This window comes from Pinus tabuliformis, chromosome 5_2, assembly GCF_031772625.1.
Source record: "Pinus tabuliformis cultivar Carrire ecotype Pingquan chromosome 5_2, CPIR1, whole genome shotgun sequence".
NCBI classification, from domain to species: domain Eukaryota; kingdom Viridiplantae; phylum Streptophyta; class Pinopsida; order Pinales; family Pinaceae; genus Pinus; species Pinus tabuliformis.
The window spans coordinates 529,035,494-529,058,271 of record NC_142306.1 but is presented as its reverse complement, the minus strand read 5'-3'; the positions used below and the strand labels follow the sequence as shown (position 1 = coordinate 529,058,271).

The window sequence follows — 22,778 nt, the reverse complement described above, 5'->3', positions numbered from 1 at the left end:
TCAATTCAAAAGGGCTAACTGGTCAACAGTGCACAGTAGTGGCTAGGGTTGAAACTCGAGTGATGTGCATGCATAGATATCATTCCATTGTCTATTCATTTGGCGGCTTAATCGTTTCACACTATGGTTTCTCTTTGCGGTTTCCCATGGGGTCTTTATCAGGAAGACTTTCTGTCCTTAAAACAACAAACAAGTTACCAGCAATACATCCGCTTCAGCTTTCCTTCAAATCTGAAGGGAAAGGAAAACCATCGCCGCTCTGCTAGGGAGACACCTGGCTAGGTTAGAGAATTCTGCATTTGGTAATTCGTTAGTGACTCCTTTTTATTTGTCACGCGGAAAGGGGAATAGTGGAGAATGGAAAATTGTGGCGAGGCTATCCACATCCATCCAAACCTTCTTCCCAGGAAGGAGTCTGCCTTCCCCAAGATCATGGTAATGTTGGTAATGCTTATGGTGTGCAAATTCGAACACCGATCAAATCAGTCAATTTTGGCGATCCCGGAGGTTGTACTGATGTTGGCGACCCTACAGCAACAGTATTTGATGCATTTACCAGCAAGAGCGAACATGATTACAGGCCGCTCGGAACAGCTTTTTCAGGGCCACTAATGCAGCCTGGTCAGACTGATGACGAAGATTCTTCATCGCCGATGACGCAATGTTGGCGGAAATTCGTGGGTAACTTTGGCGATCGGGGTCTAACTCTGGCCTGCAACTCACGGCCAAATTCTTTGATGAGTTCCCGTAACCCTCTTCTTCGGCCAACACGGAACCGTCGATGGAAGAAAGCAGCAGCAGCAGGAGGAGGGCATTCTCACGTTCACAAACAGGTGGAAAGACAGAGGCGGAATACGATGAAGACGCTTTGTTCAATGCTCATATCGCTACTCCCTGAAGAGTATCACAAGGTAGGTTAGGTTTTCTATATCTCAATCATATGAATAAACGTTATGGAAAACAAGAGGAAAAGGGGCATTAGTTTTACTTGTGTTTGCCGCTTTTGTAGAAAAAACACACGTTATCGGACCAACTGCTGGAAGCCGTTAAATACATTGATAATTTACAAGATACGCTAATTGAACTCGAAAAGGGAAGAGATTTTCTCTGACTCTCGAGCACTGTAAAACCTTTTTCCAGCAGCACTTGTGTTTACAAAACTCTGCGAGCTTCCCAAGATGGCCACTCCAATGTAACCGATACGTTTCCGACAATTAGGGTTAGCAAATTTAGTTCGGGGATTCAAGTCACTGCAAATATTTTTAAGAACCAGATTGACTTCTCTTGTCTTCTATCAGTTGTAGAAGAAGCCGGGCTTGAAGTTGCGAGTGCTACGAGTTCTGCTATAAATGATAGGGTCTTTTATAGCGCACACTAAAGGTATCTCTTCGTTATTATATGACAAGCTTGAATCGGGGATGCTTATCTGAATTTTTTTTTCTATATGTACCTTAACAGTTTCTATTTTGTAACGGTGCAGCTGCCAGAGTTTCTCCATTTTGATAGCGGTGTCCTGCACAGGAGAATTGACCAATTGATGAAGGGAAACCTTCCATCACATTCACTGATAAATAATCAATTCACTTTGCTTTTCAGGTAAAGTGGGTAATCTTGACTTTTGTTTTAGGAACCGGAACCGCTGGAGGTAGGGCAAAGAGGTGTAAGGCTAGGTCTAAGTTTAGAATGGAAGATAAAATTATGAAATTTAAAAGAACTTTGTCTAAATAAGCAGGAAGTTCCTATAATAATATCTGTTTGAGTGCATTTTCTAATTTCCTTCCATTTTTCTTGTTATTGCTGCGCTCTGTCTATTTTCCTTCTGTTGGGTTGCTATTGCTGTTATTTTTACACATTTACTATTCCATAAATATTGTAGAAAAGAATTGTGGAAAGTAAGATTTTAGTGATTGTAAATTTTATATATATAAAATTTAAAGATTTCAACTAGTTTACATAATTAAACTACTTTTAATAATCTAAATTCAACACAATTTTCATATAAAAAACAATTACATTTCATGGACTGATCTTTCCTATAGATAAAGGAAACTATGTAAACTAATGTATATGTGAATGTGTATTTGTTAGTTTTCTGCTTTTTTCGGGGGGCGGGAGTTTGTATTCTTCCTTGCAGAATAAACTGTGTTTCTTCCTTTATCAATGAGTTTGTGTTCTTCATTATTGAATCCACTGATTTAGGAGAACTATATTATTCTCTTTGAATTGCCTGTGGATTGGTTATAAAGTTTTTTGCCGTTGTGAAGATTGTGAAATTGTGTTTGTTCATTAGATTTGTGGGAGAAATAGCGAATTCGTTTATATATGTATGTTTTCTCGTAAATAAATATAAATTGGTTACTATTCTTAAAATCCGTTTGATATTATAAAGTAAATCTAAAATGGTTACCATTCTTAAAATTCTTTTGATAATATAAAATAAATCTAAAGTGGTTACCATTCTTAAAATTGAAAACTCTCCACCCCCCAATATATCAGAGAATTTTCCAATAATTAGGATTAGCAAACTAGGTTGAGGCATTCAAATCACTGCAAATACTTTTAATAATCATATTGGCTTCGGTAGTTGTCGTGACAGCTATGGTTTCAGCTATTAATGAGAGGGTAGGGTCTTTTAGAGCATTCACTCGAAGGTATTCGTTATTATTATACAAGTAGCTTGAATCTCCGATGTTTATTAGAAATTTTCTCTGCTGTAAACACTTTAGCGTTCTATTTTCCATTTTGATACAACAGTTATACACGGAAACATTGGCCATTACAGATAACTAATTATTTCCGTAGGCGTGGTCAGAATTTCTATTCTTTACAATAATAAAAAAATATGGCTGATGTAAATTTAATAAGCTAGAAATATTTTTGGTTATATATATAATGCGAGGATTTATAAACAGTTTCGCAGCATCCAATTTCCACTCCTATCTTGGTGTTATAACTTTTCAGCTTTACAAAAAATATATAAGTATTCAGCTTTAAAAAAAATATACAAGTATTTTGATAACTATAAAATCTTGTCATCCATTTAATTTTTTCCAACAGAAAAAATCGTGTTGGAGCAGCTGTCAGGTATATATAGTCCTGTCTGGATTTGGATTTGGGTTTAGACCATACTACCTGTAGAGACTAAACTTCTCGACAAACCATTTAATTTATATATCTATAATATTTCAGTTAAAATAAACAACCTTAACTTATTTTACTAACTGCCAATACTAACCTAGGTTTGTATCTAAAACGAAAGCTAAATTAACTAAATTTGAAAGAGACTTGTCTAAATAACTAGCAAGCCTTCTTCTCTCGATATAGAAAAGAAATACTTATGTCTCCTGAGTTTATTTTGTAATTTGCTGACCGTTTTTTCATGTTATTCTGGGATCTGCCCGTTCTCCCTTTTTCCCGTTTTCCTTGGGATCTGTCATACGAACCGTGTAAGGAAAAGCTTTTGAGAATGTGAGAACTTTGTTCCTCGCCATGAGAATTCATGGCGAGTAAGACAATTTTACTATCGACAAAGACAATTGCATTAATGCTTCTTTTGTTACTAACTGCTTACACATTAAGTTATAACCTTGTTCCATGCCAATTCATGGAGAAAATGGCAACTTTCATATCCACAAAGGCAATTGCATTAACTATGTGACATGCTTTTGTTACTGATTGTGTACACAAGAAGCTTTTGAGCATCTGAAAACTTTCTCGCCCTACCAATTTATGGAATGTATGGTAACTTTCTCTATTGTTATATGGAATGTATGGCAACTTTCTCAATTGTTATATATGTGAGTGTGTATTTGCTAGTAGTTTCTTTGATTAAAGATGTTTGTGATCTTCATTACCGAATATACTGTGTCACTGATTTCGAGTAGAGATACCCTTTAATCCATTCAGAGTGTCCGGTGAACTGTTGCATGCAAAAATTGTTTGATGTTGTGAAGTAGTTTTTAGATACCCTTTAATCCATTTAGAGTTTCTGGTGAACTGTTGCATGCAAAAATTGTTTGATGTTGTGAAGTTGTTTTTCTCATATTTATTAGAGAAATGGCAACTGTGCTTGTATTCTTATGCGTTCTCGGTAAATATAATTGGAGAAATGGCAACTGTGCTTGTATTCTTATGCCTTCTCGATAAATATAATTGAAGAAATGGCAAGTGTGTTTATATTCGTATGCTTTCTCAGTAAATATAATTCTGAGGACGGGAACAGATCAATAACATTGTTGTTTTATTGGAGAAAGGAGGACTGTGTCTATATTTCATGCGTTCTGGGTAAATATAATTCTGATCGCCCTAGGAGGTGAATTTCATGTCTGTTTTTTAGTTTTGTGTTTAGACAAAATCACACGTGCTTTTGATTTGTGATACACAAAATCACACAATAACATAATATATCTGCAGTTTTATAAGTCAAATTGACTCAGTTAATTGTTTGAAGCTCTATGATTAAATAGAATCAAACGGTTAATAATAGATTTACCTCACACATGAATAAATGAAACTTCCTAAATTTAAAATAAACTTAAATTCCTATAAATGGAAATCTGATAATTATAGTGAATAGTTATTTCTAACACTCCTCAATTACGAATACTACTTCCTAGTCTCATCTAGCCTTTCATCACTTCAAATCAATTCAAAAAGTTATTTTACTTCGTCATTCTAGTGAAAGTTATTTTTAGTTTTAAGTCTTATAAGTTTTTTTTTCTTTTTTGTTGTTGGAAAGACACAGGAAACAAAGCATGAATTAACACACATAAAATACTAGTTGCGGCTCTTTTATTGATCACACAAAACATGATAGTTACAATGAACCCGGTGAAGGGTATTTAACCTTTTCCAACTAGCTACTCGCTTTGACATGCAACTGCATGCAACCACATGCAACCACACACTAAAAGTCGTCTATCACTTAACTCCACTTGACTCAACACTCAAATACTCAAACATTCAATCACTCAGTTAAATGACTCTCTATGTTTAGCCAACTCCTCATTGAGTACTTGTCTTATTTGAACACATTTTGCTCCAAAATTTATATTTTTCATATTTTTTTCTCTTTAACCGTAGTTTTACTTTGGTCTTTTTCTTTAATATTTCTTTGTCTTCCTAGTCATCTTCATTTGGATCGAAAATAGTCTTTAACAAATTTAATTGTTCCCTTCATTTCCTATATTCTTTGTTTTATTGTAGTTATGACAATTTTTCCATAGTTACTTTCTTCCTTATCATATTTAAGCTTTGCAAGCCACTCTTCCTTATAATTAAATTTAACTCCTTATAATTAAATTCAACATTCATTGCTAGGTTCTTCTCACCTATTGTTCTCTATGCAAAGGTGGTTTAATCTTAAATACATGTTTATCCTATTGATACTTTTCTTCTGTTTCTACAAGTTCTTCTATGTGATATCAAAATCTTTCACTTCTGTTAGAATAGTAGTTTCATTCTTCTATGTGATATCAAATCTTTCACTTCTCTTGTTACAATAGTAGTTTCATTAATAATATTTCACCTCTCCTAATATTACAATAATAGTTTCATTAATAATTTCAATGTCCTATAAATGATATTGTTCCTCTTTTCATTGTATGCTATTTTGAGAATATTTCAAGTTTCTTTAATTTAATATGGTTTCTATTATAATATTGGGAATAATGTTATCATCCAACATTTTTTAATGAAAAACAATGTTGTTTATCTTCTTGATCTTGTGCCAGAGTTTCATAGGCTACCTAACAAAAGGGTTTTCAAACCCATGCAAAACAATATCCCTTAACTCATCTATTAGTAATCTCTAGTTCTCATTTTAATGGCCCAAAAATCATCTTTTTTGCAAACTAAAATAAGAGGGTGTAGAAAATATTGTTCCTTCCGTTGTTCTTGTGGTATAGGAACTATGAGATGGCATATGTAAACTGACTTTTGATCTCAATATAATCCTTGGGTTATAGGGGATCCCTTATTAGATTCAAGAAATATTGTAACCAAATAGCAACTTATTCATTAAAATTGGTGGCCAAATTTAAAGTGGAAAAAAAGGATGTTAGATAAGACGGAGGATAAATGGAAGCATGTTGGTATAAAAGATACAAACTTATAAATTACTTTCGATTGGGGAGAGAGTCTTAAAACAAAAATTGATAGTTGAAAGGTGGAAGATTGAGAATTTTTTTTATGTCAGACTTACTTTAAGGTAGTCTTTGTTGACCTGTACTGAAGGAAAAATGGCTTTTCTGAGTAATTAAGAAATGAATATAAATATTAAAATGCATAGATTGAATTCCAAAAAACATAACACTTCATCTACAATTTAAATACAACCTTTGAATATATAAATCATGAAATGTTTCTTTAATGAAATCCTTTCCGTTATAAGTACAACCTTCTAATATATAATGTATAAAAAGGGCATTTAATGAAATCCTTTAAGTCATTAAAAAATATACTGTTGACTGTAACATCCCTTGTGAAAAGTTAATGTTAGTAAATAGTGAAAGTAATTATTGAACAAAGACTTTATTTGAGAAATATATATATTCCTGTTATTAATTTTATGTGAATGAAAAAACAATTGTGTTGGTACTATTTGAACTGAGTTATGATTAATCATGGTTAGTAACTGAGGAATCAGTTACAGTGGAACCCTAACTACCTTGAGGTAGTTGAGACCCCAGAGGAAAAAGGGGGAAATGCCATGTCTGGTTAGGATCAGATGGCAGAGGAAAAAGAAAACATTCATGCTATGTCTGGTTAGGATCAGATGGCATAAGGGGAAAGAATTTCCTGTGTACGCTATGTCTCATTAGGATCAGATAGCGTTTACTGGCAAGACCAGTGTAATTGCGGTCGAGTAGGACCTGCAAGTGCTTGGGGGTGGAAGGTCAAAGAAGAACTCTTCCTACGGACGGGTGGATTGACAAGCACTACAAGTAGGTTTGCAGAGTAGCAGGTATGGCCTACTATGTGTCTATTTATTTACTGAGATGTCTCTTATACTGTTCTGTGCTAAAAAGATATACTGTTCTGTGAGAAGAAATAGAAACAGTAGGGATTATTCGACTGTTATTTTTAACTGAGAATGAAAAAGAAAAACAAACATTATTTGCTGTAATATAGACAGAGATCGAAACACATTCGTATTTTGAAGAAAAACAAACATCAAACCCTCGCATTCTATCTGGAAATAACAGTAAGACACAAATCAGAATAATCAAGTCCTTGTTATCTAAGTAATGGCTAGAAATACGAAAGAGGTAATGCCGTAGACCCTCTGTTTATTTTACATGTCAAGAAACGAAATATGCATTCTGTACAGAAAGAATAGAGAGAAATAGAACATGCATTCTTGGCAGAAAATGGTAATACGCATCTACAACATGGTATCAAATCATAAGGCGGACTGGTAAGTCTCGCAGCTAGATGAATACAGATAAACTATATCGTTGTTTACATAAAATAAAGAAACTTAAATGCAGACTAAACCCCGGCTCGGAGAGCCGTAGCCGGAGAGTCGTAAGAACCTCATAAAGTGAGAATCGAACCCCTGTAACTTTTGCATGCACGGGTTACATATTCCGAACAAAACGCATTTTTAACTATTATACAAATAAACAATATGAGCGACAAGGATTGCATGATAATTATGGTATATGCATTCTCAGTCCGACTCTTAAGTAAAACCCTCACCTACAAAGCTGGACTGAAATGGGTCCAAGCCCGCAAGGTGTCATAATCGAACACATCAAAACAAAGTTCATCATATAACAGAAATATCATAACCGTAACGCAATATCATAACAGTAGTGAATCTCATAACAATAATGCGATATCATAACAGAATGGAACTTCATAACAGTGTAACAATTATTCTGTGGAATAAACTTTCTATATTAAACTTGGAAACAGTAGATAAACTCCGTCCGAGAGGACGGGTAAATAAGAGAATGTGAACAAGCCGGACTTGTAGGGTTACCCTCATTTGTTATTCAAGAAAGTATTAAACAGTTTATGACAGAGTCAAAACCATAAGTTCGTGCACAACCATTGTCTGTAGATAGCGAGCCGAATGGCTTAAGATTAAATATACAAGTTAAAATAGTCCCAGGACTAAATAATCAAAGCTCAGTGTGCTGGGCTTCCCGACAAGGGTGTTCTGCCTGAGCGGGGCAAGAAACCGAACTATTGCCAGAGAGAACCCTGGATTGTGCGGGAACCGAATCGAAATGGACCATGACTGACATCCCTGCTCAAGGGAAGCAGGATTCAGACTTCGATTCGAATGAAGAGAATGTGAAATGACCGACAGTATTATGCATACCTGGTTAAGGGCAGCCGACAACATGTAGAAAACTACCCTTGCCCTCAATGTTCGACGACCGCCATTACCTGAACCAGCAAACCAATAATCGATTAGACCCGAGAACGAAATGAAGAATTGAGCAGATGTAAAATAAAACTAACACAGTAGAGTACTAGCTGGAAATCGCTGAAGTTGAAGGGACTGTAACAGCTTAGAAATATAAGGAAACATAGTGTATTACCAGCTAGCAAATATTGAAGCGTTGTAAACCTTAATTAAACGCATACCTGAACCATCTCATAGCCATGACGACAGCTGGAAAATGTATGAAATACACACAGGAGTTACAGAGCTGCAGCGACTCATCTCATGCCCAAATGAAAATGAGGATCCGACAGAAAGGGAACCGGCTTATAAACATTCCATACCTCTTACCGTTTCGTGGCAAGCTTTCATCCGTTGATCTGCCTTAAACCCTGATTGCCGTCCGATAGCCGGTGGGCATCGGAACCCTTTGGGCGCGAAATCAACAATAATCGAGGTGCCAGGCCGTAACACTTCGAGCTTCGGGCGCACATGGCCAAACGCCATCGCACCGTCTATCTTCCCAAATGGACGACGCTGGTATGGACAACTGGTGTCCGATGCAGAGGCCGGACGAGTGTATTAAATGCAGGTAACTTCGGGATATGGAAATCCGAACGGGTAGCTGTTGCCATTAATGTTAATTGAACTCTGTGCAATGTAAATGATCTGAAGACTTCATAGTGGCGGAGACATTTAAAAGGGTTTATGTAAATGAACGCTATATATATATATAATCTTATAACCTTAGTCAACGAATAACACACTGATTATCATTGTTTGCGTGCAATTATATACATGCCACATATGTGAGGAATCAACTGTAATTCTTGCCGCTACTTTATTACATAAAGAGATTGAAGAATCCGCTGCATTGTGTTATATGTTTATTCCCGTGTTTATCATCAAGTAATGTAGCTACCATGTTTATTATTAAGGTAAAGATTACCATGTAATATTTAAAAAAAAAATATTACATGGTAAAGCACTTGACTTTGAGAGCACAGGTCAGGGGTTCGATCCCTTGAACTCCCAAAAAAAATTTACTTAGTATGGGAGTGTGACAAATTGGTATCAGAGCCCAAGGTTTACAACTCTGTGACCTTTGGGAAAATTTCAAAATTACAGTAACATGAATGTAAATGGTATCATGATAAAAGTTCAGAATACGCCAAGATGAATTATATCTGTTTAATGAGTTATTCTGTAGCAGGTAGTAGCAGAATGAGGAGAGCAAATAGTGCTCCTTATGGAAATCCGGAACCACCGGATAACATGGAACAACCTCAGGGAAATCCTGAGCTTTGGGTACAATTAGGAGCAGCAGGCCGCAATGCTGACTCGACACTGTTGAGGACAGTGCAGGAGCTAAAGGACGAAATGGCCCGGCTGCGTGCGGATAACGAACGATTAAATGTTGAACATGAGAGGATTCTGAAAAGTCTATCTGATAAGCAACATCAACAGCAGTCACATCCGAGACCTGAACAGCCAAGAATAACAGATGAACAGAGCTATCATACTGAACCAGAAGAAGACAGGGCAGAGACGCGAGGAGAAAAGTCTGTCAATGCTTCCGAATACCAAACCCCAAAAAGACCCCGGATGGAACTACAAGGGGAGTTTCGGAAAATTAAACCACCTCATTTCGATGGGGAATCCGAAGAAGCTGCAGAGGCATGGCTAATTAATATGAATAAGTATTTTCAAGTGTATGAATATGATCATCATCTTAAGGCAAGGCTGGCTATATTCCAGCTGCAGGCCAAAGCCACGCTATGGTGGGAAGAGGTCAAGATGGTGCGGGGAGTGAGTGATCAAGATGTGACATGGGAAACGTTTCAAAGATATTTCAAGGAGAAGTATCTAACATAACGCTTTTATGATGAAAAAGCGCGGGAATTTCATGATCTGCAGCTGGGACAACAGACCATTGACGAGTTCGTAACTAAATTCACTTCCCTGCTTCGTTACGTACCCTATATTCGTGAAGAGAAGGCTAAGGTACAAAGATTTGTTAGCAGCTTACCTCTGACAATGCGAGAAAGGATAGAGTTCGATAATCCGAAGACCATGGATGAAGCAATTCGGAAGGCAAGACTGTGTTATCAGCAGAACAAATCAAAAGGAGAAAATTCTGGTAAGCGATGGACAGATAAGCGGGGCAGTAAAATGCCTATGGGAAGTAAGGGAGCACGCAGCAGTTTTCAAAAAGGATTCCCAAAAGGAGCCAACAGTAAGAATCTAACGAAGAATCAGAACAGATTCAAGCCTCCTGCAGAATCCAGATACAGTGAACAGCAAGTTAGATTGGACAATGAAGGCTCAGCTCGGCCACCTGTTCAGTGTTGGGGTTGTGGCGGACCCCATTATATTAGAAACTGCCCTCATCGGAAGGACAGCGACCAGCTGTCCCAGATCTATGAAGCTTCAACAGTAGGAGATGTGGCTCGATCCATGCCCAGAATAAATGCAGCACTGGAAGATCGACAAGCTGATTATCAGCCAACAATGATAGAGTTTGAAGGTAAGATCTTTGATCGAACTGTTTCTATTTTAGTAGATCCAGGAGCTACTTTAAGCTACATAAGCCCCAAAGTTGTGGAAAGTTGTGGTTTGCAAACTGCTAAATTTAAAAGTCCTTGGCTAGTACAGCTGGCCACTGGGACCAAAAGACGAGTACTAACCAAAGTCAGCAACTGTCCATTAAGGTTAGCTGGCCAAACAATAACAACTGAATTAAATGTACTCCCTCTTGGTTCCTATGACGTGCTGATAGGAATGGACTGGTTGGAACGATGGTGGTCTGTAATTAATTGTAAAACAAAAACAGTCTCCTACCGAGATGAGCTGGGTGTGGGAAAAGAGATTCAAGGCATCCAGAAACCAGTGCAGATTCGGCCGATCACAGCCTCACAGCTGGTTAAGTGTATCCGGAATAAGTGCCAGATTTATGCAGTACAAGTGGGGTTTGCAGATTCTGTGGATAAGGTTGCAACTATTAAAGATATACCAGTAGTGCAAGATTTTGCAGACGTATTTCCTGAAGAAATTCCAGGGCTGCCACCCAAAAGGGATTTGGACTTCACCATTGAGCTGATACCCGGAGCAGCCCCAGTGTCCCGAGCACCCTATCGGATGAGTGTGCCGGAGTTAACTGAGTTAAAAATGCAACTGCAAGAGTTGCTGGAAAAGAAGTACATCCGCCCCAGTGTCTCTCCTTGGGGAGCTCCTGTGCTATTTGTGAGGAAAAAGGATGGGACTCTGCGAATGTGCATAGATTATAGACAGCTGAATAAACTGACAGTTAAAAACAAATATCCACTACCCCGCATTGACGAGCTGTTTGATCAGGTGAAGGGGGCGACCATCTTCTCAAAGATCGATTTAAGATCAGGTTACCATCAAATCAGAATCAAAGATGAGGACATAGCCAAGACAGCTTTTCGTACTCGTTACGGACATTACGAGTTTGTGGTACTGCCTTTTGGATTAACTAATGCACCTGCAACATTCATGTGTTTGATGAATAGTGTATTTCATCAATACTTAGACAAATTTGTATTGATCTTCATTGATGATATACTTATTTACTCCCGGAATAAGAAAGAGCATGAGGAACATTTAAGGATAGTGTTACAGACTTTACGGGAGCATCAGTTATATGGAAAATTCAGCAAATGTGATTTTTATAAAGAACAGATCCAGTACTTGGGTCACATTATTACAAAGGAAGGTATAGCTGTAGACCCCGAAAAGATTAAAACTATAATGGAATGGCCTACACCCAAGGATGTAGCAGATATTCGATCTTTCATGGGGCTGGCTGGATATTACCGGCGGTTTGTAGAAGGTTTTTCTAGAGTTGCCTACCCCATTACCTCCTTGCAAAAGAAGGGAAAAGTGTTTAAATGGACAACAGACTGTCAGCGGAGTTTCGAACAGCTCAAGCATTTACTTACCACAACACCTGTGTTGTGTGTGGCAGATCCCGAAAAGGAGTATGTAGTTTGTACAGATGCCAGTAAGGAGGGTGTGGGTGGAGTGATAATGCAGGAAGGTAAAGTGATTGCCTATGAATCCAGGAAGTTGAAAGAGCATGAGCAGAAATATTATGCCTATGATCTGGAATTAACCGCTGTGATCCATGCTTTGAAGATGTGGCGCCATTACCTAGTAGGGAGGAAATTTTTGCTAATGACGGATCACCACAGCTTGACTAGTTACTTTAGTCAACCCACTTTAAACGCAAGACAAGCAAGATGGGTGGACTTTTTGGGAAATTTCGATTTCGAAATTAAACACCTAAAAGGAAAGGAGAACAGAGTAGCTGATGCACTAAGCCGAAAAGTGCATTGCATTTATGAGATTGGTATCAGTCAAGGATGGTCCACTCTTGACAAAGAGATTGAGGAGGCTGCGACGCAAGATCAGATTTATTTGCAAAAGAAGCATTTAGTGTAGAATTTAGATACCTGTTCCATACAACAAGGTTACACCTTGAATACAGCCGGCATTTTGTGCTATCAGAAGAAGATTTATATACCCAATCAGAGCAGTATTAAAGAAAAGATTCTGGATGAAAATCATAGAAGTCCTTATGCAGGACATCCCGGTTACCAGAAATTAATCACCTCACTAAGGAAGGAGTATTACTGGCCAGGCATGAAGAAGGATGTTGTAGAATACCTGGCGCGATGTTTGGAGTGTCAACAGGTGAAGGCTGAACATCAGCATCCTGCGGGACTACTACAACCAATACCCATACCAGAATGGAAATGGGAGACCATAACCATGGGCTTTATTACCAGTTTGCCAAGATCCAAAAAGAATAATGATTCTATAATGGTGGTAGTGGATAAACTCAGCAAGTCAGCTCACTTTATACCGGTTCAATCCACTTATCGTGCAGCTCAAATCGCAAACATTTTTATGCAAAATATATTTAAACTTCATGGGCTGCCGAAAGTAATAATATCTGATCGTGATGTCAAATTTACCTCAGCTTTTTAGAGGACCTTATTTGAAGGTCTAGGAACACAATTGAGCTTCAGCACCGCATATCATCCGCAAACTGACGGACAGACTGAGCGAGTGAATCAAGTGTTGGAGGACATGCTGCGGTCTTATGTGATGCAGCAACCTACGCGATGGGAGGAGTATCTACATCTAGTGGAATTCGCCTATAACAATGGCTATCACTCATCCTTGAATATGAGCCCATTCGAAGTACTCTACGGCTGGAAATGCCGCACACCCTCCAGTTGGGGTGGACCGGAGGACAAATTCTTGCTGGGTCCTGAGATGTTGGAAGAGATGGAGGTCATGGTGAAAAACGTTTGAGCTAATCTAAAGATGGCACAGGACAGGCAGAAGAATTTTGCAGATCGGAAGAGAACATTTAAAGAGTACCAAGTGGGTGAACATGTGTACATCAGAATTCGAGCTAGGAAAAGTACCCTCCAATGGAATGCCTGTGCCAAATTGGCACCGCGTTTTTGTGGACCATTCCAAATTCTGGCACGAGTAGGGCCGGTAGCTTACCAGCTCGCCCTACCCAGCCATATTCGGGTCCATAATGTCTTCCATGTATCAGTTTTAAAGAGATATGTTTATGACCCTAGGCATATAATAAGTTGGCAAGATATTCAGGTAAGGGAAGACTGTTAAATAATGTAAACTGAATTAGAATACTAATAAGCAGCTGACCTGATTGTTATGTATTTCAGGTGGAACCGGAAGGAGAGTTCCTGGTCGAACCAGTGAACATATTAGATCGGAGAAGGGTCGAGCTGCGGAAAAAGGTCATCAGCCAGGTTAAAGTGCGGTGGCAGCACTTTGGGCCTGAAGAGGCCACCTGGGAAGATGAACAAATGATGAGGGACACTTATCCTAGACTGTTTTTGGATGAACAGCAACATCGGGACGATGTAGACTTTCAGGAGGGGGAGATGTAACATCCCTTGTGAAAAGTTAATGTTAGTAAATAGTGAAAGTAATTATTGAACAAAGACTTTATTTGAGAAATATATATATTCCTGTTATTAATTTTATGTGAATGAAAAAACAATTGTGTTGGTACTATTTGAACTGAGTTATGATTAATCATGGTTAGTAACTGAGGAATCAGTTACAGTGGAACCCTAACTACCTTGAGGTAGTTGAGACCCCAGAGGAAAAAGGGGGAAATGCCATGTCTGGTTAGGATCAGATGGCAGAGGAAAAAGAAAACATTCATGCTATGTCTGGTTAGGATCATATGGCATAAGGGGAAAGAATTTCCTGTGTACGCTATGTCTGGTTAGGATCAGATAGCGTTTACTGGCAAGACCAGTGTAATTGCGGTCGAGTAGGACCTGCAAGTGCTTGGGGGTGGAAGGTCAGAGAAGAACTCTTCCTACGGACGGGTGGATTGGCAAGCATTCAAGTAGGTTTGCAGAGTAGCAGGTATGGCCTACTATGAGACTATTTATTTACTGAGTTGTCTCTTATACTGTACAGTGCTAAACTGATACACTGTTTTGTGAGAAGAAATGGAAACAGTAGGGATTAGTTGACTGTTATTCTTAACTGAGAATGAAAAAGAAAATCAAACAGTATTTGCTGTAATATAGACAGAGACCGAAACGCATTCGTATTTGAAGAGAAAACAAACATCAAACCCTTGCATTTTATCTGGAAATAACAATAAGACACAAATCAGAATAATCAAGTCCTTGTTATCTGAGTAATGGTTAGAAATACGAAAGAGGTAATGCCGTAGACCCTCTGTTTATTTTACATGTCAAGAAACGAAATATGCATTCTGTACAGAAAGAATAGAGAGAAATAGAACATGCATTCTTGGCAGAAAATGGTAATACACATCTACAACATGGTATCAATTCATAAGGTGGACTGGTAAGTCTCGCAGCTAGATGAATACAAATAAACTATATCGTTGTTTACATAAGGTAAGAAACTTAAATGCAGGCTAAACCCCAGCCAGGAGAGCCGTAAGAATCTCATAAGGTGAGAATCGGACCCCTGTAACATTTGCATGCACGGGTTAAATAATCCAAACAAAACGCATTTTCGATTATTATACAAATAAACAATATGTGCGCCAAGGATTGCATGATAATTATGGTTACATGCATTCTCAGTCCGACTCTTAAGTAAAACCCTCACCTACAAAGCTGGACTGAAATGGGTCCAAGCCTGCAAGGTGTCATAATCGAACACATCAAAACAAAGTTCATCATATAACAGAAATATCATAACCGTAACGCAATATCATAACAGTAGTGAATCTCATAACAATAATGTGATATCATAACAGAATGGAACTTCATAACAGTGTAACAATTATTCTGTGGAATAAACTTTCTATATTAAACTTGGAAACAGAAGATAAACTCCGCCCGAGAGGACGGGTAAACAGGAGAATGTGAACAAGCCGGACTTGTAGGGTTACCCTCATTTGTTATACAAGAAAGTATTAAACAGTCTATGACAGAGTCAAAACTATAGTTCGTTCACAACCATTGTCTGTAGATAGAACGAGCCGAATGGCTTAAGATTAAAATATACATGTTAAAATAGTCCCTGGACTAAACAATCGAAGCTCAGTGTGCTGTGCTTCCCGACAATGGTGTCCTGCCTGAGCGGGGCAAGAAACCGATCTATTGCCAGAGAGAACCCTGGATTGTGCGGGAACCGAATCGAAATGGACCATGACTGACATCCCTGCTCAAGGGAAGCAGGATTCAGACTTCGATTCGAATGAAGAGAATGTGAAATGACCAACAGTATTATGCATACCTGGTTAAGGGCAGCCGACAACATGTAGAAAACTACCCTTGCCCTCAATGTTCGACGACCGCCATTACCTGAACCAGCAAACCAATAATCAATTAGACCCGAGAACGAAATGAAGAATTGAGCAGATGTAAAATAAAACTAACACAGTAGAGTACCAGCTGGAAATCGCTGAAGTTGAAGGGACTGTAACAGCTTAGAAATATAAGGAAACATAGTGTATTACCAGCTAGCAAATATTGAAGCGTTGTAAACCTTAATTAAACGCATACCTGAACCATCTCATAGCCATGAGGGCAGTTGGAAAATGTATGAGATACACACAGGGTTACATAGCTGCAGCGACTCGTCTCATGCCCAAATGAAAATTAGAGTCCGATAGAAAGGGAATGGGTTTATAAACTTTCCATACCTCTTACCGTTTCGTGGCAAGTTTCCCTCCATTGATCTGCCATAAGTCTTGGTTGCCGTCCGATAGCCGGTGGGCTTGGGCGCGAAATCAACATTAACCGAGGTGCCAGGCCGTAACACATCGAGCTCCGGGAGCACATGGCCATACGCCATCGCACCGTCTATCTTTCCAAATGGACGATGCAGGTTTGGACAACTGGTGTCCGATGCAGAGGCCGGACGAGTGTATTGAATGCAGGTAAGATCAGGATATGGAAATCCGAACGGCGAACTCTGTGCAATGTAAATGATCTGAAGACTTCATAGTGGCGGAGACATTTAAAAGGGTTTATGTGAATGAACGCTATATATATATATATATATATATATATATATATATATATATATATATATAATCTTATAACCTTAGTCAACGAATAACACACTGATTATCATTGTTTGCGTGCAATTATATACATGCCACATATGTGAGGAATCAACTGTAATTCTTGCCGCTACTTTATTACATAAAGAGATTGAAGAATCCACTGCATTGTGTTATATGTTTATTCGCGTGTTTATTATCAAGTAATGTAGCTACCATGTTTATTATTAAGGTAAAGATTACCATGTAATATTTAAAAAAAAAATTACTTAGTATGGGAGTGTGACATTGACATTGAAGTTTGTACCAGATTGTCGAAGCTATAAATTAGTATAGCTTTTGAAAAGAATATGCATGGAAAAATAGAAGCTTAACCTAGAAAATATGAAAAGGAAAACAAGGCTATGTGAGGAATAGCCAACTAATCCATATAATTTGAGAAAATTATAGACATAGCCTACAACACTGCCTCTATTTGTTTTGGTTTTTTTTTTTTTTTTTTTTTGACTTATTATGAACCTTTTATCTTGATTAAATGTTGATTTGGTTATTTGAATTATGGAACTCAATGTTAAAAATAAATTGATGATAAAGGAAGTAGAGAATAATTTTCTATCAAAAATACATTTGTTACTCCACAATGATTTATAATAATAATAATATATCAAATTTCATTATCTATAAAAATGTTAATTTCATTATAAATTTTATTTTAATTATCTATAAAAATATTAATTTCATTATAAACTTTATTTCAGTTTTTATAAAAATATTAATTTCATTATAAATTTTATTTCAGTTTTTATTTATTTTTGTTTGTTTATTTATTTATTAACTTTTTTTAAAAATATTGCAAACCCACCCAACATGAAAATATTTAATATCCAAGTAGTGTCCTCTTTCCCGAGCCTTTTATGGGAATTAACTTTCCTAGAATTTCATGGAGAGGGGTCATAAAAGAAAAACCCTTAGTTATAAAGAAAATTATATAATAAATATAAAATATAAAAGATAACAAAATAATTTTAAAAAGTTGTAGTTCTATAACTTAAATTAATTTAGTTAATTGTTTGAAGTTACATAATTAAATAGACTTAAAAATTCTAATAATAGATGTATTAATCTTAAGCTCACACATGTATAACTAATATTTCTTAAATTTAAATTCAACTTAAACATCTTAACATTTTACCACTATCAGGGGGCGGCCGCGGCTAGGGTTTAAATTAAAATTCAAGGTAGATATGTAGATGTAGTGTAAGTATGTAAGTAATTTTAAATACCAGTTAAATTAAAAAATAATAAAATGTTAAAATTAATAAACAGAAAGTTAAAAGTAATAAAAAAAATTAAAAGTAATATAAATGGGATGAGTGTAAACATTTAAATGTTGGTTCAATTCATAATAAAAAGTTGAAGCAATAAAAATAATAAAATGAACAATTTGTTATATTTTGATTTTGTTATTAACTTGTGAATAGCCTTTGTTACAATACCATGGGCCAATACCATGGCTTATCAATACGGCAAGCCCAAAAAACAATACTTAGTTCACAATCAAAATATTTTGTAACAATATGAAAAGATCCTTAACCATGGATATTCACCTATACTTTCGGATGGATATTATTAACTTGTAAATAGGCTTTGTTACAATACCATGGGCCAATACCATGGCTTATCAGTATGGCATGTCCAAAAAAACATAACTTATTTCACAATCAAAATATTTTATAGCAATATGACAAGATTCTTAACCATGGATATTCACCCCCACTTTTCCATAGATATTATGAACTTGTGATAGGATTTGTTACAATACCATGGGCCAATATCATAGGTTATCAATATCCCATGCCCAAAAATCATAACTTATTTCACAATAAAAATATTTTATAACAATATGAAAAGATTCTCAACCGTTGATATTCACCTCCACTTCACCATGGATATTGTTAACTTGTAAATAGACTTTGTTACAATACCATGGACCAATACCATTGCTTATCAATACCACATGCCCAAAAACCATAACTTATTTCACAATCAAAATATTTTATAAAATATTTTGTTTTAATTTAATTTTATAACTTTTTTTAATTGAATCTAGATTGAAAAGGGTTATAGTTACTTTTGATATATATCTAAACCGTTTATCCTCATGACTACTAAAAATATTCTCATAGAAATTAAATCAAGGTTTTAATAAAATTGAAAATGAGAATACTTTTATATATAAATATGTGGAATTTCTATAATATAAATAATATTATTAAGAACCAACATAGATCCATCTTAAATATGGATCTAACATGAGCCTAGACATCCAATTTCTTCATGTGTAAATTTGTTTATGAGCCGATATTATTTAAATGTTTGGTATAGATATTTACTTTTTTTTTTTTTTTTTTTAATTTCAGATTTTTTTTTTTAAATATTTTGGTTGACATGAGCAAAATTTCAACTTTGATGAAGAAGGGAATTCCTTACACATCATACTGGGCTATAGAATGAGCCTCCAATATTTATTTATCTTAACTAGAGATCCAAGCAATGAGAACAAGCAAAGTGACTAACAATAATAGAGGAATTATAGTGCATCATTTTTAAGTTTTTCATTATTGAATTTTCTTTGACATGATTGATCCAAAATATAGGTTTAATATTTTACAACCAGTTGAGTTTTTTTAGTTTAGTTACTTTCTTAGAAATAATACAATGGGATCAAATTAAAAGAGAGAGAGGAGGAAGGCAGGGCAGGGGGGTGGTGAGAGAGGACGGACATAGTGACAAATCTAGAGGGTGGAGAGAGAGAGAGGGAGGTGGGAGAGAGAGGGATGAAGAGAGAGAGAGAGAAGGGAGAGCGAGATATATGGAATTGGAGGGGGGAGAGAGTAAATAACAAATACATAGAGAGACATATGTGGATAAAGAGACATAGTTACAAGGGAGAGATAGGAGATAAGGGGAAGAGAGGGAGAGAGGGAGAAACAAAGATGGAGGCGGGAGAGAGAAGGAGATAGGGATGGAAATATTGATATAGTTGGAGGGAAGAGAGAGAGCAAGTGATCGGAGAGGGGGAAAGAGAGGGAGGGAGGTGGGAGACAAAGGGAGAGAGAGGAAGGAAGAGATAGAAGACCTAAGAGAGAGAAGGGGAGAGAGATGGAGTTGGAGGTGGAGATAGAAGGGGGAAGAAGAATTAAGACATAGAGGGAGAAAGGTGGAGAGAGAGACAGAGAGTGTGTGTGTATGTGTGGGGAGTGAGATAAAAGGAGGGGATAAGAAACACACACATAGTTATAAATATAGATATTATATAATATTAGATAACCAGCCTAGATCCATCTTAATGCTGGACCTATCGAGTGTTGAGATGAATCAAATCTCTCAAGGTGCAATAGATATTATATAATATTATATAACCAGCCTAGATCCATATTAATGTTGGACCTATCTAGTGTTGAGGCACCTTGAGAGATTTGATAGGTTTTCATCTCAAGAGATAGAGCTTGGTAGATTTGAGGTTAAGATGGATCTTTATCTTTGAAATCTAAGATGTATTCTTAGGTTTGTGTGAAGTGGAAAGGACAACACATTAATAAAATAATTTTCTTATTTTTAGATGAGATTTGATAGGTTTGCACCTTGAGAGATTTTATCCCTCTCAGAGCTTGATAGATCAGAGGTTAAGATGGATCTTTATCTTTGAAATCTCAGATGTATTCTTGGGTTTGTGTGAAGTGGAAAGGACAACACATGAATAAAATAGTTTTCTTATTTTTAGATGAGATTTGATAGGTTTTCACCTCAAGAGATTTGATCCCTCTCAGAGCTTGATAGATCCAAGGTTAAGATGGACATTTATCTTTGAAATCTGAGATGTATTCTTAGGTTCACGTGAAGTTGAAAGCACAACACATTAATAAAATATTTTTCTTATTTTAGATGAGATTTGATAGGTTTGCACCTCAAGATATTTGATCCTTCTTAGAGCTTCCAAGGTTAAGATGAATCTTTATCTTTGAAATCTTTGATCCCTCTCATAGCTTGATAGATCTAAGGTTAATATGGATCTTTATCTTTGAAATATGAGATGTATTCTTGGGTTTGTGTGATGTGGAAAGGACAACACACTAATAAAATAGTTTTCTTATTTTTAGATTAATTTGCCAAGGTTAATATGGATCTTTATCTTTGAAATCTGAGATGTATTCTTGGGTTTGTGTGAAGTGGAAAGGACAACACAATAATAAAACAGTTTTCTTATTTTTACTCCACGTGATAATTTAACTGCTACTTAACCCCTCTATTCCTCTGGTTTTGAACTTATGACCTCTCACATAGAAACACATACTCTCAGCCACTCAAACAATATATTCCTTAAAACATCTTACTCTTATTAGTACAACAATATTAACCCATATAAAGGTATAAACTCTCAATTCCAACAAGGTTAGAGCATTCATGGCCCAACCCCCTTAAAGTATTTGTCTATGTATTCTTTGTTGGTAAGGTAATAGAGTAAGACGTCTAGTCTGACGATGAAATTAAAATTAAAATAAATTTATATTTATTTGTTTTATTATATTTTTAATGTTTTTTAAATTACTTTAATCTTAAACCCTTTATGCTAAAAAGATAAATGTTGTCCGCAAGAAATTTTTAAGAGAAAAACGTTAAAATCTAGTTAATTTTGATTAGTATATCTTATATAATCTAAATTTTTTTATTAAATTATAATTCCATAAATTAAAATATTTTGGTCATATATAATACATTGAAGTCAAAATTGGATAAACTAAAGCCCAATAAATAGCTAAATATTTAATTTTGAATAAAAAGATAACTATATAAATAAATAAACTAAATAAATATTTTATTTATTTATTTCCTTATTTATTTATTAAAATTGTGAAAGATAATTTTTTTAAGATACAATTTTTATTATATAAAAAAATAAATTAAAGTCAATATATTACAATTTTTTTTATAACAATATAAATATATATCTAAGAAATTAATTGAAATATAAACATTTTCAATTTAATATAATAGTTTAGATCTCTTTTTCTAAAACTATTTGCACTATATTTTAATATACATAAATTTAATATCTCATTTAATATCTCTATTTTATACTTACAAGAATATTATAATTATATATATATAAATAAATATTTTTTTGGTTTTATAGTTTACATGTTATGATTTGATTGTTACTTACGTAACAAAATTTCTAAATTTTACTTTTACAATAAAAATGAAATATTTTTGTTTATAAAACGTTTCTGCTTTATAGCCACGAGTGTGTGGTGTTTTCTAGAATTATAGATATGATAGTATAATAACGGATTTATATTTATCAATGTTTTTTATTGATATTTTTTTTTGTTGTTGCGGTTATGTAGTATTTTTTGGGTATATATATAGGTATATTTTGTGGTTAGTTTATGTGACTATTAAGATGACTAAAACGATTAATATATGTTTTGAGTATTTTCGAATTAGGGGAATTTAAGAAGTTGTGATATTTTTGTTCGTGGTTATGTTTTGTTTTTTCTTTTTGTTTTTTTTTGGGGGGCATATGTATCTATTTTATGCATATAATATTTAGTTTTTTTGTTTGCTAATTTATGTGAGTTTTGAGATTATTGGTTCTATTACTCTATGTCCAACCTAAAGACATATAAATATTCAAATTATTGTTGAATTAAGATTCAAGAAAATTATCTCTATATCATAATGGATTTGTATTTATATCAATATTTTTTTTTATTGATATTTGGTCGTCATTTTCTGTTTTTC

At 35.6% G+C, this 22,778-nt stretch overlaps 1 long non-coding RNA gene across 1 annotated transcript; it reads right to left on the bottom strand.

Annotated features, from left to right (window-relative positions):
• Positions 1-15,685: 15,685 nt before the first annotated feature.
• Positions 15,686-16,549, bottom strand: LOC149160057 (uncharacterized). Its single transcript, XR_016261191.1, has 3 exons — positions 16,471-16,549; positions 16,202-16,269; positions 15,686-16,126 (listed from the first exon to the last, which is right to left on the bottom strand). It is a non-coding gene; the product is annotated as an uncharacterized LOC149160057 (long non-coding RNA).
• Between the last annotated feature and the right edge of the window lie 6,229 nt (positions 16,550-22,778).